At 39.1% G+C, this 18,265-nt stretch overlaps 1 protein-coding gene across 7 annotated transcripts in view; it reads left to right on the plus strand.

The window, feature by feature from the left end:
- The window catches only part of PPP3CA (protein phosphatase 3 catalytic subunit alpha), a 288,298-nt gene that overhangs the window by 32,754 nt on the left and 237,279 nt on the right, over positions 1–18,265 (plus strand). Inside the window, exon 1 of one of the 7 annotated variants that reach the window (XM_074993512.1) lies at positions 8,068–8,133. The exons of the other annotated variants lie outside the window; for them this stretch is intronic. The gene's annotated coding sequence lies outside the window, so the exon portion shown is untranslated. Of the gene's footprint in view, positions 1–8,067; positions 8,134–18,265 lie in introns of those variants that run through there. 7 annotated transcript variants of the gene reach the window in all.

The following is an 18,265-nucleotide window of genomic DNA, read 5'->3' on the forward strand; positions in this document are numbered from 1 at the left end:
AAAAGTTTTGTTGACCGAGTGCAAGTGTAGACATACCCTCAGAGTAAAAGCAACGTACTTGCAATCTTACATTAATTTGCTTTGGTTGGTTGGAGATGCATGTTAAAAACATGGAGATCTGCAATATTTATATAATTAGAGGTTAATTTCTTCATGACTGAATAGCCAAACCCTATTAAACAGAAGTAAAGATAAAAAATAGAAACTCTTAAAAAGGAAGACCAGTGTGCATGTGTTTCCTGTTTCATCAGTATGTTATGTGTAACTTATTTGGTGCATGACGTTGTCAAATTGACCTAAAATCCTTTTGCAATTGATTTGCTAACTTGCTTGATGTTTATTGGTTGGTTCTGCATTTTACAGAAATTCTGAGTGTATATATATTAAACATGTTTATGATAGGGAAATACAAAACTTAAAACATATATACTGTTTTGCACAAATTGATAAAATAATAAAGTAGCTACTCCTTTAAAATTCTTAGTTCTCTGTGCGTGTGCTTTGTCTTCCTGAAACTTGAAACAAGCAATTTTCTAGGAACTAAGCACAAGAAAGCTGGTTCCTGTGTTTCGGTCCAAGAAACAACTAGATTAGTGATTTTTATTTATTTTTTTAAATAATGTAGGTATTGGATTTCACTTACACATTTCACTCTGACTATACATCACAATAGACTTGGAAAAATCAGTAACTTCTGGGTTTTGTTTTCAAAACATTCTCTTCCGCTCCCCCTTTTTTTTACTTTTCTCACCCCACTTGCGTTTATACAGGATGGACAAACTTTTGAAATTTATAATATGCTGCTTAAAACTGTAAAATAAAAACTTTTGAGAGCTTTACCCTGAAGTCTCTCTTGCAGGAGACATTGGCTCTCAGGGCTAGATTTTCACAGCTGTGCAGGTTCCTAAAGATTCAGATGAACATCTAGTGGGACATCTTCCAAATCACAGATGCTTTTGAAAACTTGATGCTCTGTCTTTGGAAGAGGTTGGAGTTACCATCTTCTGAGAAACTGTGTTCAAATGTTTTGTCCCAAATTTGGATGAAAAAGAAGTTGGAAATTTTTCATTGGACAAAATATTTGGAAAAATTTTGGTTCAGAAATGTCAGCCAGGTTCATTTTTGGTATCTTCAATAGACAAGAAACACTTCACCATTGCAAAAATTGTAATCTTTCATTTCAGTTTGTTGAACTGACCTGAAACTTTTAGCTTGGCATCACTCCAACATTAAATTGCATTCCTCTGTTGTGGCATAATATTTACTTATTCCCATCCCTCCTGGCATTTCCAACCCACCATATCATTAACATTTAATAATAGTGCTTTTTATTTGGATTGGTATGACATTTATGACTAGTTTGTATACAAAGATAATTATGTTCACTTTCTCTCCTCTGCACTTCACATAGTTGGCTTTATTCCTCTATCTTCCTTGGACCCAGTCTTTCCTTTATACTGTTTTAGAGAAAAATATTTAGAAATTCTATATCTCTGCCTGTTTACTCTTTGTTTATGGCTATGTGGGCTGTTTAATAAAATTCTCATAACTCTGGGTATAATACAGCAGCACGCTATTTTTCAGTGAAGTTCTGTTGTGAGCAGTGGTTTTATAGTTTTATAACTTATGTTTTTCCTTGTGTTTGTAGTCATTTCCTAAGTAGTACTTTTTTGGAAGATTGAGTTGTGAATAAAAGGCAACTTTAGATACTCATCAAAGTAATACCTGAGGATTAGAAGGTAGATTGGAAACAATCCTTAGGTAAGGAGAAGCATCTGGTTGTGCCTACTCTGAGAGCAGGCCTTGGACCAAATCAGGATCCTGAGCCTTTTTAGTTCCTGCTTACTTCCCCTTCTCCAGGAGAGGGACACCATCTTTGTCATCCTTGTACACCCAGGGTGACCTTATTTGCCTAGCCCAAATATGCAGGACACTACAGGGTCCGGGGTAGCTCCCTCGCTGCCCCACACCATGGGGCAGCAAAATCAGGGCCGCCACCCCTGTGGGAGGCCCTCCTCATCTGCCCCATGCCTTGGAGAGCGTGGAACTGGGTGGTAGCCACACCCTAAAAGCAGAGCCCCCTGATTGTTCCCTCTCCAGTCAGCAACTGTGCCTGTACTGTTGAGGGAGAATGGGTCAGGCAGCAGTGGGCCTGAATATGGGACAATTAGCCCCTTTATTAAAATAAATTGGGAAGCCTTCGTGGTGCTTGAAATATGGGGCTGTCCTGGCCAAAACGGGACAGAGGGCCACACTATACACACAGCATGGGGTACTTCCTCCTTTTAGCTAGTTCATAGGTGTAGTTGGTGTGTTGAGAGCATGGGATTGGTGTGGGAATCGGTGGTCAATTCATTACATCTCTCCTGTGTGTTGTGTGTACTGGCTCCATAGTGGCTGTGGTCCTTGTGCTGTGATTCAGAATGCGGGCTGCCTGCACTAGTGGGTAAGGCGGGATGGATCTATGCATGCTGAACAGGTGTGTACAGTGGGTTCACAGTATAGTCCCAAAGGAATAAGAAAATTAATATTAAAGCATTTATAAAACATTTTATAGGGAACAAAATGCCTGAGGGACACCATGCTCTATTTGCTTTCAGACATTAAATTCCTTTGTGTAATTTTTCCAATCAAGACTTTAATTTTTGCCTTGCAACACTTGGTGTGTCAGATTTCTAAAAGAGCTCTGGGGAATGCCCTTCCTGCTCAGTTTATCTGTGAGGTAGTATAACCTTGCAAGCAGGATGAATATAAAACGATAACACTCAAGAGGTGTTGAAGTATTTTTTGTTAATAGTCTGAAATATTAAATAGCAGTGTATCTCAGGTACCGGGGGAGACTTCAGGGATTTATTTTTTATAGTTTTAAAATTTGTGGGTCACTTTATTAGCTAAGTAGTAGACCATCACATAAAAGGATAACAGCAAACGTTTATGGAAAAAAGAAGAGAAGAGAAGTTGGACTGGGAGTTGTGAGATCTGGATTTCAATCCAGGCTCTGCCTGAGACTTTTATGATCTTGGACAAGTCATTTGACCTCTTTTAACTTAGTTGCCATCTGCAAAATAGAGAGAAGACCTACTTCATGGATGAGATCCAGCTTCATCCATTGACATTGTTAAAGTACAGTGGCATTCTTGAAATGGAAAGCACAGTATAAAAATGAAGTTGATGGTACTCTTTTTCTGCTTATGTTAGTGCATTTAAACTCAGATTGTGACTTAGTTTTGTAACTCTTGTATAATCCACACAGGCTGAATCCTCATCCCACTGAAGTCAAGGAATTTTTTTTTGGGTTCTGGCATGAGGAAAAAAGATTATAATCCATATTTTCACAGGCATTGACGTTTGTCTCCATTTGGTTTGGAACATCACAATACAATTGTGTGCATTCTTTAGTTGTTTTAAGGTCTGTGTTGTACATCTGTTTTAGTGCAAAAATTACAATGTGCATCACACCTCTCTTCTCATCTAGAACCTGCTCTTGCTCCAATTAAAATCAGTGGGGTCAGGATTCAACCCTGAATCAGCAACAACTTTATAAGGGGCTACATCTAGTAGTTTGTCAACAATGATACTGGCTTTAATTAAGATGGCAAAAATTAATGAGCTGTGCTGGCTTAATCCAGCTTCATATTACTCCCATATGCAGTAGAATACCCACTGAGATTTTGCTGTCCTATCTTCAGGCAGAGGTGGCTTTGTTAATTTAGTGACACCATCATTTGATTTTTGTTCAGTCCTAGTCGGCTGCATGTTCCCTCTCTCGTGCATGAAATTAATATCTGTGCTGCTTCTCTACTTAAAACTTGCGTTCGTTCAAATATTTTTGAAGAAAGCTCCTTTCTCCATCAGTCCAACATTAAAGAGGATATTTGTACTACCATGACAAGAGGTCCTTAAACTAACTCATTTCCCCTGTTCCCTAGTTTTTCATTTCTGCCTGTGCCAAGGGAATGGGGTTACAGCAGTCCATCCTTCAGTTTCTTTCATGTGCCTTTCTCTCCATGTGACATGTCAGTATGCATTGTGCACGTGGTGCTGAATGGTACTAGACTCAAGTTTACCTCCTGCATATGTGTGGGGGAAGGGCAGATATGTTATATCATCTTTAGCATCTCTTTAAATACTTCATTGAAAACACTTGCAAAATTCAGTTTATTTGGGGTAATCTGTAACTTTCCATGTATCTTTATAGGCCGTTTCCATTGTTGACTGCATTAAATTTGCAATTACATTTGTTCTCCTAAGTCACTCAGGCTATGTCTACACATCAGTGTTATTTCAGAATAAGCTCTTCCAGAAGAGAGAATCTACACACAAAATCCATATGGAAATAGCACTCAAATATTTTGTAATAGAGCGTGCACACTCATTAGACACTGAATCATATTTAAGGCACCCTTGGTAGGTCCCTTTGTTTTGAAATAGTCCCTACTCCATGTCTATACAGCCCCTATTCCAAAATATTTATTTTGAAATAATAGGTATTATTCCTATTTACAGAACTCAAAATAGTGGTTTTGCTGTGTAGACTCTCGCAGTTATTCCAAAATAACTTGTCTGTGTAGACACCCTCATTCTTCTGAAAATCCCATTCACAATATACAGAAAACAGTTTGTTAATGGAAATCCATATGCTACCCTGTGTCTCAGTTTTATACTATGACTATTTAATGAGTCAGCCATACCGTTTCTTTGGTAGGCCTAAATGCACTTGGGGCTTTCAGAATGGTTTGTCAATGCAGGTCCCAAAGTCAGATGAATTCAGTGGACTGTGAACCTGTCATTTTATTCCCTGATTGAGACCACAGGGGAATCGCTGTTGTTCCCATTTTAAACATGATGTGCTTTAATAACAATTTGTTCAAGAAGGCAGTTATGTAGGAGTTGTCTTTTTCTTTACCAGCAGTTCCATGCAGGTTAAGTTGTTCTTTGCACCATGCAGTTCTAGGCCTCCTGAATTAATGCAGCCTTTCATATTTTATGAGAGAGAATTTCATGGAGGTTTCAAAATGTACACCCACAGAACTCCTAACACTTTCTAGGGTTTAGCAAATGTGGAATGCGGTATAAAAGGTTTTTTGTTGGCATCAAAAACGCTATGGACAAGTAAGCTTTCAATCTTGCATGTCTGTAAAACCCAGAATAGTATACCACCTGGTATGCTATGAACCTGCTGTTTTTTTTACCAGAACTTACTTTAGTACATCAAAAAGACATAAGTATTTCTGTTCAAACTCAGCCTGATATTTCATCCATATTCACTCTATTTTTGCCTTACCTGAAACACAAGTTGGATAAATCGGGTTCTGCAGATGTGTTTTTCAGACTCTCTCTCACCCATCATGAGGTTCTCATGTACAGAAAAGACTTGTATACTGGCCTAAGGATGAAACTGAGCTGTATTTTCTCTTTTTTTTGACTCCTGCACATTTCTTCTAAATCAGCCTGCTTGGCGAATTTTGCCCATCCTATTTTCTCCTTTGCCTCTCTGGACCTGGGGTGTGACCTAAAGAGCTTGATTTTAGTTTACCTAAGTCTCTTCCTCTGAATTCCCTAATTACCCATGAGTTTCTCCTATTTATTGCAAACATCACTACAAAGGCTATGCCTATACTAGGAAATAAAGTCGTCGTATTAAAGTTGACTTTATACCACTAGAGTTTACAAAATCAATGGTGAGTGTCCACGTACATTTAAAAAGTCAACATAGTGCATCCCCATTACCTTTGCTAAGTATGGCTGTGTCAGCAGTGCATTGTGGGTGCCCGTCCCAAAGTTCCTACATCCCTGTTGCATTCTATGTCCCCATAACACACTGGCAGAGGAAAAAAAAATGCGCTGCAAGTGGTTGTAGGTGTCTGATGTCATCACCCCAGAGTGCATTGCACTCACTCAGCACACCTGTTGAAATCAAACTGCCAAATGCATTTTCACACCACATTTCTACAGCCTGCCCCTGGCACAAGCTGTTAAAAGGCTAGCGGGCCAGTCCTGAGAAATTTGAAATACAGAAGTAAAAATCTGAAAAGTTTCAATTTGGAGCTATTGAAAAGTTGTTTTTTGGTATTGTTGAAATGCTTCATTTTGATGGTGTTATTTTGATTCATTTTATTTTAACCATGATGCAGGGAGCAGCCGCGTGGTGTGGGGTGCAGTCAGAAAGCACAGGCTGATTCTTGCTTCTTGTTTCCTACCTCCTGCTCACTTGAAAAGCAGCGGAGATGAAAACAATGGTTAGAACAGACACATAAGGGGCATTGTAGGATACTTCTGGAGGCCAGTAATATTGAATTAAATAACGCTGTGTGTACACTAGCATTAAGTTGGCCTTGTAAATTTGAATTTGGTGTTACTCCTCATGGAAAAAAGCTGGACTAGAAAAGTTGCTCTTAGTACCCCTTAAAACTGACTTAATGATACTAGTGGTGAAGACAGGTACATTATAAAATCGACTTTATGCTATAGTGTAGACATAACCAAAGGAAGTCTATCAATGGACAGGACTGGGGGAGTTTCTGCAAGTGACATAAACTAATCAACTTTGGCTCCAGCTGTTATTGCAGAGAAGGGGAAACTCAGTTGGTATACAGGGATGCCAGGGCTGGCAAAAAGAGAAAATATCTGGGAGATGCAAGGCATTATATCTTTATTCCCTGTTACTTTCTGTATTTATGTGCAGAAATAGTGTTTCAAAACTATAAGCATAAGTCAAATTTTTTCAATGTTCTTTTTAAAGATTCCTGAATTTATTTGTTTTTGGCATTTACTGGCTTAAGCTCCCTTTGTACTTTTTGATTGATAGCATAAAAGATTCGGGAAGTGACTGAGAAGAGCCCTGTCCCTCAGAACAATGGCAGAGCGTGCGCATGCATGTGTGAGGGTATTTTATTTTATGCTTACTTGGACGCTCAGTGTACATAAATTAATATCACATGTCCGTATGAACTGAAGAAGAAAGAACACTCTGTTGACATGCTCGCATGGATGCTCTGAAGTTGACTGTAGTTTGCCAGCAGCTTTCCGCATCTGAGAATTACGGTACAGTATGTGATCAGGCAAACTAACATGGTTTTATGAGGAGAATTATTTTTTTCTTGAAATAGTGTGCTCAATTCTACCTTACCAAGGACACAGATTGAAATAATACTTTCCACAGACAGGACTCATCTGTGGACCTCGAAATATTTTGTAAATTGCACAACATCATCCCATTTTAGATAGGGAAACTGAGGCACGGAACTGAAGTGAGTTTTCCAACATCAAAAAATAAGCCGACATAGAGATGCAGCTATAACAAGTAGGATTCTATTTTGTAGGCTTTTTTTGTTTAAAATTCCAACCAAGAAACATATAAATGTGGCCTAATAAAATATGTGAACATTTTATTTCTCACACTCAGAAATAAGTATGTGTAAAGCTGTTCATGGATCTTACTATCTGCTCTGCTTATGTCAGGCGGAAGATGGGTTGAAAGTACGCATGAATGTGAGGGAGTAAAAAAATGAATGAATTATCTTTGGAGAGGGAATGAGTTTTCTTTTGGTTACATTTTGGGATTTGCAAAGTCTTCAGGTCAAGTGACGTGAAACAGTACACTCCTTAAGATTAAAAGGAAATGGAATTAGTTCCAGGTTTGAGGAATAGTCATGATTCCATTTACAATATTTTGCTCAGAAGATTTGGTTGTGTGACTCTCTTGACCCTAATGCCTTTGTAAACCTCAAAGGTATTAAAACAACAAAAACCCCCAAACCCCCAAAATGTGTAGCTTTATGATCCCACAGTGCTCCCACCACATTTGAGAGTCTGTGTCTTCCCCTGCACCCCATGTCCCCCTACTTCTGCACCTCAACCCTAAAAAAGTAGTGGGTCTTTCAGTGAAAAACTACCAGAGGCTCTGAAGGCAAAAAGACTCCAGTCTCAGCTGTTGAAAACCTGATACAGGGATACTGCAGATAATATGCACTTCTGTGAGCAGTTTCAGCCCTGTCTCTGGTGACAGCTGACCTACTTACTCAAACCTTGTGGAAGAGAACTAGTCTTCCTCTCTGTGCCTTCCAGTACTGTGGTGCACGGCTGCTGCTGAAGCATTCTGGGGAGGCTGCTTAAACTGGCTCTGGCAAAACAGTATGCTGTACAATAAGTCTTTATGTCTTTTAGCATAATTAGTACTGTGGCTGTGTTAAAAACAGCACCTTGGCAGTATGTCAAGGCATTGAATAAGAAGGGTGGGGAAGGAAGGAGGAGGAGCTGAGTTTGCAAGGACCCTTTGGTCTAAAGTTTTTAAGTCTGCAGTAGGAAAGTGTCTCTAGTGACTCTCTAAAAAGAGTCTGCAGTCACTTATCCTCAAAAGGAGATATTTTTGTATTTGCAGTCCTTAGCAGTGATAACATACTTCAGGATTTGCACTAACACTGAAGAAATGTCATCATTAAAATATCATCTAAAAACTGTACATTCCCCTCCCCACCACTGCATGACTTCATTTGGTTTCAAAAAGTTTATTTTTTTTTTCAAGATTATGGTGATGTGTGCAAACATTTGTACTGCGATGTATTTGTAATCTAATTGCTTTATTGGTTTTTTTCCAGGGTTAACAAATAATTACACTCCCTTCTGATGTTAGTGGAGACCTGGTACTCCTGGTACTTTGGAAGCCGGATTTAATTTCTGAAACCTAAGCGTGCGCGTGTGTGTGTGGGGGGGAATGGATACAAGTCTGCAATACTTATAAAATATCCTGTGTATTTTGTTATAACATACTCTCTAAAATTTTGGCCGTTTGTCATTCATCACCTGAAGAGGCAGCCGATTCTGTCTTGTTTGCTTCTAAGAAAAGGAGATTTTTGAGTCCTTGGAATCAAGGTGAAAATTATTCCAGAGTGATTTTAGAGGCAATTGCTTTCCATGATGGGCTATCTGGGGGTGGGATTTTTTTCAGTAGAGAGGAATACATATTTCATCATAGTGCAGGAGCCTAGTTTGAGCTAAAAACCAGCTGGCTCTCAGCTAAGAATGTAGAGGAGACTCATTCTTTCTTTGGTTGCATGGTTTAGGTGCCAGTAGATGCGGTGGTCAACCATACCCCCAGGTGTGTGGATTACATGCTTCCCCTAGTTGAGGAAGTGCATCCTGAACTTCAGAGACCCAGTTGAAATCCTGCACGAGTCCCCACTGGAAACCGCCTACAGGTGGCTTTGAACCTGGGACCTCTGGAGCTTAATGCAGGGGCCTCCACCGAAATAATCTCCTATGAGCAGATGGGAATAAGGGAACTTCGAAGCAGCCGTGGCCCTTTCGAAAAGGGGCCCTGTCTGGATGAGCCGCGCGGCCGCGAGCCACATCAATTTCGAACTGCCACGGCCGCCCGCATGCTAATGAGGCGCTGAATATGTATTTCAGTGCTTCATTAGTAAACTTCGAAATGGCCATGTGCATGGTCATTTCAAAGTTTTTGGCTCGTGTACACACGGCCTCGGCGGAAATGGCCCATTATCAGTATTATACATCAAGAGAGGAGAAAGCAAGTCAGATCACCTGGGGGAGTGTGGCCCATTGTCAGATTCTAGTGTGGAGGTGTGAACGTCCAAAGCAGAGAAGCTGCTTTTGTAGGGGGCAGCCACTCCCAGTCTCTGTTTAATCCTTTTGTTGATGGAGTCACATTTGCAAATGAATTGCAGCTGAGAGATTTCTCTCTCCGTTTTATTTTTGAAAATTTTTTTGTTGTAGGACTGCTACTTTTTAAATCTTAATTTTAATCTAATCTAAATTTTAAGCTCTGGTTTAAACAAAGACTGCGAATGGCTGGCTAAATACCAAAGCAGCTTCCCCTCCCTTGGTGTTCACACCTCCAGATCAGCTGCTGGTAGTAAGCCTCACCCTTGCTGACTGAGCTAACCTTGTTATCCCCACCCTTGCTCTGGCTTATTTATACCTGGCCCTGCAGATTTCCAAGACCAGCATCTGAAGAGGCAAGTCTGTGCTCACGAAAGCTCATGCTCAAAACTTTTCTGTTAGTCTATAAGGTGCCACAGGACCCTTCGTTGCTTTTTAAATCTGTTACTGAGTGTCCAGGGAGATTGAAGTGTTCTATTACAGGTTTTTTGTATGTTACTGTTCTTGATGTCTGATTTATGTCCACTTATTCATTTACATAGCGACTGTCTAGTTAGGCCAATGTAAATTGCAGTGGGGCATTGCTGGCACATGATGGCATATATTAGTAGATATTCTAGTTTACATAAAGTCTCACAAAGACAAATGCCCTTTACATGAAGTGAAGACTTTTCAGATTTATTTTTTTTTTTTTACTTTTATATGATTGTGAGATAGTGACATCTTTTAGGCAATATGTGCAATCTGTTTCTGATCACTTGAAGGGAAAAATGTCATTTTCATGAATAAATCCTATTAAATCTTACCATTTTACTTATAAGGTAGATCTTTGTAAGCAGTAATGAAGAAATAGGTTTGTGTTAATTGACACTTTGCCTATTCTATAAAACCGGCCAAAATTTCAAAGAGTTATTTTGTATCATCTAGACAAATTAACACAAATACTGGAGTTTCATATATCATTATAACTTTCAAGGAAATGTGCTTTAATGTAAACACAGCTCTCTTTCTAAAGCTACTATTTTAGAAAGAGCCTAAAAAAGGGAAGCTGTTGATATCCCCCTCTCTCCTCTTGTCAAAATCACACTTGTAGTTTTTTTTATATTGAAATTAACATTTTAAGGTAAACACTCCCCCTATTCATTATTTCAGTTCTAACAAAGTCAGTCTCTTTGTGTATTGTAGTGTGTATGCAGGAGTATCATGTCATGATGTAGTAACATATTTGAAAAATCTTTGAAATTTTGTCTAGTGGGGACTTGAAAGTGTTACAGTATATTCTAGCCATGCATCACAACACTTCTTGTTAGAGGTAATTGTTCCAACTGCTCCAATTCTCAAATATGATAATTAAAAACAAGTTCATTATCTGAGAACTAAATGAAAAGTAATGCTTTGCTAAGTGTACTTTTTGTTTTTTGTGGCCAATCACTATCTATCACAGCAGCTAGGAGTTTATAACAATTTCTATGGCAATAAAATCTTGAGTAAATACTAAAATAAAATAGTGCTTTACGGAAATGGAGACTAAGAACAGTTAAGTGTTTTGTAAGATTAGATTTGGTTTTATTAGAATTTTCTGATGAAATACGTTTGTTACATGTTTGAAATATCATAGGTAAAAGTCTGTGAAAATTACATAAGCAACTACTCGTATATGGTTATATGATTGCAGCTTTGGCTAGATGCTTAATATTTAACTTTTCTGGTGCATATTAAGCCAAACAAGCAAAAGAGAAGAAATGGGAAGTATGAATACTTACGTTATGGTTCAGAAAGGATCCCTCTTCAGAGAGGCATTTAAACTCGTTTGAAACCATTGGGACATAACCACATGATTGTAGCAAAGGTTTAACCCGCTTTTTTTGAGTTGGGACCATTATTAACACTATGAACACCAGTGATGTAAACTTCATTAACACCCTCCTATTTTGTATGCTCAGCAGCATTACAACAGAAAGGGACCTAGGGGTTATGGTGGATGAAAGGCTGGATATGAGGAAACAGTGTGCCCTTGTAGCCGAGAAGGCTAATGGCATACTGAGGAACATTTTGAGCAGATCTAGAGAAATAGTTGTTCCCCTCTATTTGGCACTGGTGAGGCCACATCTGGAATATTGTATCCAGTTTTGGGTCCCCCAGTAGAAAAATGATGTGGGTGTGCTGGAGCAGGTTCAGCAGAGGGCAATAAAAATGATTAAGGGGCTGGATAGGCTGAGGGATTTGTGCTTGTTCAATTTACAGAAGAGAAGACTTAGGGGTGATTTAATAGCAGCCTTCAACTTCCTGAAGGGAAGCTCTAAAGAGGAGGGTGAGAAAATGTTCTCAGTGGTGTCAGATGGCAGAACAAGGAGTAATGGTCTGAAGTTGAACAGGGAGAGCTGTAGGTTAGATATTAGGAAAAAACTACTTCACCAGGAGGGTAGTGAAGCATTGGAGTGCGTTGCCTAGAGAGGCGGTGGATTCTCCATCCCTCAAGGTTTTTGAGTCCTGGCTTGACGAGATCCTTGGCTGGGATGATTTAGTGGGGGTTGATCCTGCTAGAAGCAGGGGGCTGGAATAGATGACTTCCTGTGATTCTGTGATATGTTTTAGAAATTGTGGCTTTATTGGAAGGTTTTTAGAGTTTCATTACTGAAGGTTGTATCCCTTGGTAGTGGTAGAACCAATTTTCAACTTACTATTACAACTATAAGATCAGTGTGAGCTCCCTCTACTGGCTGTGCAGGGGCAATTTACTAACTCTTCTTGCACTGTCAGGCTATTTCAGTGTGTTGGGTATCAGTAATAGGGAGCAAAATAAACATGCCGAACTACCTGTACACAAACAGGGATCATTTGTGTCCCTTTCCCAGTCTTCAAGGGAGTTTTATGCACCTGAACTTCAGTGGAATCTTCGCTTGACTAAAGACTGCAGGGTTGACCCAGCGGTATGTGCATGGTAACAACAGGAAAAAAGGAAAATATGTTGGTCAAGCTGAACAAAATGAAGTTTATTTGGAAGAATGACACATTTCCAGCAATAAGGAGTTAAACCTCTTAAAATGTAGTTGGCAGTATGCCTTGGAACATTTATATCCTAGCTGTATGTCTGATGGTCTGGGTATCGTGCAGCGTAAAGCAGCCTGTGCCAGTAGGAGTGGGTAGAACTGTCTTTGTTTGTCTTAAACTGTGAATTTCATATCAATTTATTTTTTCATAGGATAAGGAAGTATCAGCCCCTGTTTTAGATATTGATCGAGCTCAATCAGGACAGCTACCCTCTTGTAAGCATTTGGGCCTAACCTTTAAAGTGTTCTGAGATAAAGGTAGTTGCTGATGCCAAAATGACTGTTCTCAAATTCCTTAATAAAGTGGGGAACAAGGTGGGGGTGGGGTGGGGCAGAGAGGAAGAGCAACCAGTGCACAATTTACTAATTAGCTCATAAACACAAAAAAAAATTGAGTCTCACAACAGCTGGAAAGGAAGTGTTTTTATAGCTATAGCTCTACAGCATTCCAGCCCAGCTCTCTGACTCCTTAATTTGGATATTTCTAAACACGACTCCTTTTAAGGGTCGAACTCTTGACTGTTTTGCCTAATGCAGGGGTGGTCATGCAGCTCTGAGTCATTAAATGAGGCTTCTCCTTGGAGCTCCACGCTGAGAGTGCCATGAGCTGCTCTATTCACACGTCCCAGTGCTTGGTGGGAGAAGTGCGTGGTGGCAGTGGCATCAAGTTTGAGTGAGGAGCTTGGGGGTGCCTGGCTCTGGGGGAGGGCATTGTGCCATGTATTCTATCATTTATTTATTTTATTTTTATATATATATATATATATATATATATATATATATATATATATATAGAAAGAAAGAGAAAGAAAGAAAGAAAGAAAAATATGTGGCTCTTAGTTCCAAATTGGATGACCACGCATGGTCTAAGGAATCTGTGGATGCCTGTGTCCCAAATCCCCTGTATCCCTCTTGCAGGGGGACCCCTCTCTGAGCAGGACTGTACAATTTGTGAAGATAATGAAATTACTTGACTTGACCTATGCACCATTTGGCTATTTCCCTGGCTCCTCCGCCCCCACTGTGAAGTAGGAAGCCCACCAATTACACCTCAGGTCCCTAAAATCTGGGTTGGGACTTGCTGCTGGGAAATGGTCATAGTGTTTTTTTTAAATTTATCTTTCCTTCCCTCCTGTTCTGGATTTAGGAGACAACTTTATACTTTACAAAAATCTGACAATGTATTTTATTGTTTAATTTGATAGTTGCAGCAATTTTGGTTTACATCTCATATCATTTTTTGTCATCATATATGTGATCAGAACACTTTGTGAATAACTCCATAGGAAAATCATCTTGGGGTTTCAGTGTGGTCTTTCTGCATATGACTTCATCTGTGAGAAATTGTGTGGATTAGTAAAATGTTTCATCTGATATGGTCTTACGTCCTTCTAATGTGCAGTCTTATTTCTTGTGAGGTAATGCATCAGTCAAATGTCAGAATACAATGAGCCAGAGAAGTCAGGTGAAAAATCCTTGAGCAGAATACACACAAACTGGCATATGTACCTTAGTGATAATTTTTCTTGAATGCCTTTGTAGGTTTTGTACCTTTTTGTCTTCGGTTAAAACAGTTTTGAAGGTGCATTGACTCCTTAATTGACTTTATTTGGATGGCAGTTGTAAAGTGTTTTTACGTAAAATTTTAAATTTAGTGTTAAGATTGGTATTAACAAGAAAAATGTATATTGACTAAAGCAGTTAAATTACAGTACACTTTTGTGACATGATAAAAGATACCAGGAGATGTATGTTCATCATTATCGGTGTTTGTGCTATCAAATATGACTTCTTCTTGTTTAGTTTAATTCTGCTTTTTGGAGACAAACTTAGTGGGAATCTGCCTTAACTTAAGCATTGGTGTTATGCCATTTTTGAGGAATTTTAAGGACCTAGCACAGCAGTTAAAATGGCTAATTTGTTGCTACTGTTTGAACAGAAGAGCTATAATTTAATAATTTTTCATTAACTCCTTGTAAAAGATTTTGCTGACACAAATCCTAAAGTTTTAAAACAAGCCCTAATTTTTGAACTTGCCTCAGGGTTAGAATTCTGCTTAGGTGCTGCTTAGATAACCATGATTAACTATAAAGGTAGTAAATAATGCTTGCTTACTTTTCAAGGAATGAGTACTCAAGTTTTTTAGTCTCGTAAACATTCGCAGTGGTCCTTGAAAGCATTCGTAGCTGTGATATGGTAGGTCAAGAAATACTGAACTTCAAAACACATTCTCAGATTTCTCTCTTTTTTTGTTGTTTTTTAAACTCACACTGACAATATTGATGTGTGACTGTGCTTATCTTTCTTTCCCACTCTCTTTGTGTTGGGACTAGATTTTCAATGAGCTCGGCTCTTGGTTAAGCATCTAACTGTCTTGATTTCCTTTTGCAGTAGGTAGTGAGTGCTATTTAAAAATCCATCCTCTTCATTTAGGTGCTTAAGTGACAGCTCTGCTGGGGGCTGAATTCTATATGCAAATCTGATACTGGAACATCAACTATAAACTTCCAACTATGTGATTCCTGAGGTCCAAGTTCCTAGACAGTGTACAGCTTCAGCATTGGCCTGGTGGTTCCCAATCCAATAGTTCTTGGGATAGCAGCTGCTAGGATCATGTTGGATGGTGTGGGGGAGGGAGGGCGGCAGAGAGGGTGGAGAAGGAAGCCAGTACAGAATAACCTGGTTTTGATGTCCAGTTTCTTGAAATATGGCAGGCTGTAAACAAATATTGTGACTAAATCAACACAGGACTTGTTACAATTCCCAGCTCTTAGGTGGTGCCCAGCCTTCTGATACATTGCTTGAGGGGAAGTGGTATCTAAGAATGGGATTCATTAAAAACCAGCATGCTGAGTCGGGAGCTGATTTGTAGCCTTCCAGAGACACATGTAGCATGTAGTCATAACATTCACTGACAGCAACAGACAGGTAGCCATGTTAGTCTTTACTCCAACAAAACAGCAGAAATGAAGCACTTTAAAGACTAACAAAATGATTTATTCGGTGATGAGCTTTCGTGGGACAGGCCCACTTAATCAGATCACATAGCAGTGCTTTTTAAGCACTTGACATATGAATACAGTCGCTTTCAGCCTAGTGGATTCCTCATTCCATGCAGTGCTACGTTTAGAGTGAAGAGCCATTTTCTTTTTGCTTTGAAACTTGTAACCACATATTTGTTTTTGTTTGTTTTTTTTTTTTACTGCTGGGAATGGTCATGAAGTTAATGGTTTTCATTAACTAGTGCTCATGCTTTCTGTGCTCTTTTGTGAGTACTTTGGGTACCTGAATAAAACTGAGTCACTGAATTGAGAAATGTGTTGCAATTCACAGTATGGATTAAATTCAAATGTTTGTGTACAGGTTGCTCAGACTTCAGCAAGTGTATTATAACTCTCTTGAATCTTGGGATATCCCAGCTTCCAATACAGTGTGGAAAAAAAGATTTTAAAAGGAGATTTAAAAAAAACCCGAAACCCAGATGCATCAAAAATCCTTCCAACTACAGAATGGTGTTTTAAGAGTTAGGCAGCTTTGTAGTGTGGATGTTCTGAAAACTCCTGAAAGACAGATTGCATGAACTTTGAGACAGATAGGGCTAGATTCCCCATGTGGAGCCAGACCTGCTATATTAGTTGTCTGGCAGTGAATGGAATTGTCAGAAGGCAGATCTGGGTTGGCTGTAGGCCCTGCCAGCCACTTCCACTGAACATAGTGGCTGGTGGGTAGGTATGACAGTTAGTTTTCCATTGATATGGATTCAACAAAAGATCCTCTGTTAATAGAGGAAACTTGCGGTGCTTGGAAGAAGCTCTAATTTGTATTGGCTCTGAGAACAGAGTCCAAGCACAAGAAGGACTTACATAAAATTAATAGGATTGAGAACTGACTTCCAATGCCTATTGAAATCACAGGTAGTCACTCTCCTTTTCCTTTAGTAAAATTAAGATTCAGGGACTTAGCTATATTACTTGCAGATCATTTCTCAGTTCCTGACCAGGTAATTGTGATCCTAAGAGCACCATGTTGCCTAATGGTCATCACTCATCATGATATTAATCCAGAAGCAACATGTTATAAATCATTAATAACTCCCTGACCATTAATATCCCTCTGAGATTCTTATAAGGTGTACACATGGCTAACCCACAAAGAACATACTGTATCTGATTTGTCCTTGATTACTGCTTTTGGTTGTCTGTGCCTTAAATATGGAGTCTGTTCTGGTCTGGCTCTGGTCTGAAGAAGTGGGTCTGTCCCACGAAAGCTCACCTAATAAATTATTTTTGCTTGTCTTTAAAGTGCTACTTGACTGCTTTTTGTACTGAAATATATAACTGAAGTGTGTTTTTAATGAGGTAGCAAATTTGTATATTATCCAGCTCTTGCTGGAACAAAGAAATCCAGCACTTTAATTCTACAGGAGTGGATCATGCTTGGAGCAGCCAGGAGAAATTTCTATAAGTAAACTATTGCTGATTGGTCAATTTTCAGTTTTGAAAGTGTGTTTTCCTTTGGTTTGTATCCATTTTTACCTTTATTGTTTCTATTTAGTATCACTGAAACCTATGCCCTTTTGTTCATAAACTTGTTTTACTTTTACCATAGGTCAGTTTGTGCTTGGTCTGAAGTGAAGGGTTTGTTAATGTAATAAGCTGCTGTATCTCTCTCTTGAAAGAAGCAGTGAACATAACCAACCATCTTTGGGTTTGTTCAGTGAATAGACTGGATGCTGCAGAGAGAGATCTCTCTGAGAAACTCAGTAGTTGGGGGTTCTCCTATTAGGTGGTAGGCAAAGTTTGGACTGGCAGAATCCTGAAGCATTCGCTTGCAGGGCAGATAAGATGATGTGTCAGACTGATACATTGCTTAGAAAAAGCAAAGCTCTCACTTGCTGAGTCTAATACTGGTAATATAGTGACTCACAATTCTGGGAATCCCAGCAGGTTGTCTCAGTACTCCAAGCATAAATACTTAAGTCCACTTAGCCAGTCACCTGTAATGAATTAGGGCTGTGTGGTTCTGAATCAAACCTCTTGCCTGTACAGCTTGCTGCTGTCATGCAGTGACTTGACAGTCTGAGCAGAGTAATCTTGTTTAAAACATGAGAATTCCCTTTCATCTGCTTTCTCTTTCCCTTGCTTTCTCTCCTCCCCAGCTTCCTACCTCCTCTTGGGTTCAGTCATAGATCTTCAATACGGTTATAGTTTTGCTTTTTAAGAAGTTGGGTTGCAGACATACGCAATATTAATCATTCCAAATCAAAAGATGATTCAGGACTTGTTACCTAAATTTTCACACAGCAAAGGTCTGACATCCTTCTAGAAATTGCCGCTTTTTCTGTAGAAGAGTTAATCTGTATTATTAAATGTACTACATTTAAAGTCCTATAGTAATTGAGAAGTACTTTCCTTACTCTAACTTTTGATTATATCCTTTTGACTTCCATTATGCAGTTGTAGGTAGAGAAGCAAAAACCAGTCTTTTTAAAGCCAAAGTAAATAATACTTAGATTTTAATTCTTTCACAAAAATCAGTTTCACCCTGCTGTACAAGAGAGGCATTGTCTCTTCCCCTCCAAACCTCAATACTTT

This window comes from Carettochelys insculpta, chromosome 4 (genome assembly GCF_033958435.1).
Source record: "Carettochelys insculpta isolate YL-2023 chromosome 4, ASM3395843v1, whole genome shotgun sequence".
Taxonomy (NCBI): Eukaryota; Metazoa; Chordata; order Testudines; family Carettochelyidae; genus Carettochelys; species Carettochelys insculpta.